Source organism: Elephantulus edwardii, unplaced genomic scaffold, assembly GCF_000299155.1.
Source record: "Elephantulus edwardii isolate Elephantulus edwardi_28Jun2011 unplaced genomic scaffold, EleEdw1.0 scaffold00491, whole genome shotgun sequence".
Classification (NCBI taxonomy): Eukaryota; Metazoa; Chordata; class Mammalia; order Macroscelidea; family Macroscelididae; genus Elephantulus; species Elephantulus edwardii.
Genome location: NW_006400241.1, coordinates 25,124 through 26,506, shown reverse-complemented (window position 1 = coordinate 26,506; position 1,383 = coordinate 25,124). Strand labels below are relative to the sequence as shown.

The window sequence follows — 1,383 nt, the reverse complement described above, 5'->3', positions numbered from 1 at the left end:
GGAGCTCCACTGCTAACTCAAAAGATCAAGCCTCTCTGGTCATTCACATCCACCTGTGGCTCCACGATGGGCAATCTCTTTTTCTTGCAATTTAGAGTCTCAGAAAACTGCTGGAGGGTCAGCTATGAGTTGGTTCTGACTTGACAGGAATGAGTTTAAGTTTGGTTTTCAGTGAGGTGGTTTTTGTTGTGGTGTTTTATTGTTGTCTCATTGAGGTTGGTTTTTTCTTGGGGGGGTGGAGCTTTTGTAGAAGAAGTTCATAGATCCCTGGTCTAGGCTATGTTTCAAATTGTCAGCTGGGGGAAAAGATGAAGAGAATGTAGATTCAAATGCTATCTCCACAATTACTAGCCCTTCTCAGACCGGCCTGCTTGTGAGAGCAGCTATGAACACCCTAGTCCACAGTTGAGACTCCTGGTAAAGTAGCAGGAGAAGGAAACAGCAGTGGAAGCCAGGATGGAGATTCTGGGAAATCTGTTCAGAGTCCAGAATATGCTTGAAAACACTGAGGTTGTTACATTGGCTCAAAAGACAAGAAATTACATTCACTCTATATCCAACAGGTACGTAAAGAAAAGCTATATCCTCGGGGCTGCCACATTTAATGATGTCCAAGGAACAACTTCAAAAGTGACCACCTTCCAAACAACTCTTTTCACTGGGTTAAAATTACCTAAGACAAACCAAAGTGTACATTTCCATGGTATTTAGTACACTCACCACTTCCATCAAGTTCCAAATATTTTAATCACTCTAAAATAAAATTTGCATCCATTCACTCTCAATTCCCCCCTCAAGTTCATGCCACTCTTGGTGGCCTTGATAGCTTTTCACATTGAGACAGTGGCATTTCCTCCATAGTGAGATTGTATGTAATCACTAATAGAAGAGCTTCAGCAAATTCTAAGTTAAAGAGTACAGGGACATTCTCTTTTCCAACCAGGTGAACACAGCTTCGTGGAAAAGGAATGAGGTAAGTGTTCCTTTCTCCTGCCCACCTTGCCCACTTCAGCTCACACCCCACCATCGGCCAGTCTCCTGTGGAGAAACTGAGCCTTGCAATCAGCAGAGTGCAGCGTCACAGCCTGGGACGCCACCTGGAAGCAGGCAGCCAGGGGCAGAACCTTACCCGCTGCTTCTGGGGATCCACATAGCGAATGCCAAAATAGTCCTTCTCCAGCAGGCTGTAGTAGTTGCAGATGTGGTCAATGAGGAATTGCCCTTTGGTCTCCTTCTGCAAAGGAAGTGGACAGACAATTCTGTTAGAGCTCACTGTAGGGGTTAAGCTGACCAAAGCAGGAGCTGACCAGATTAAAAGAATATAATCTAAATAATGTAACTGGACAAAAGAATAGTCTCTTTTATAGATGTGTATGTGTGTGT

General features: G+C 44.0%; 1 pseudogene; it reads right to left on the bottom strand.

The window, feature by feature from the left end:
* Window positions 1-1,383, bottom strand: part of LOC102865518 — a 193,763-nt pseudogene that overhangs the window by 188,291 nt on the left and 4,089 nt on the right.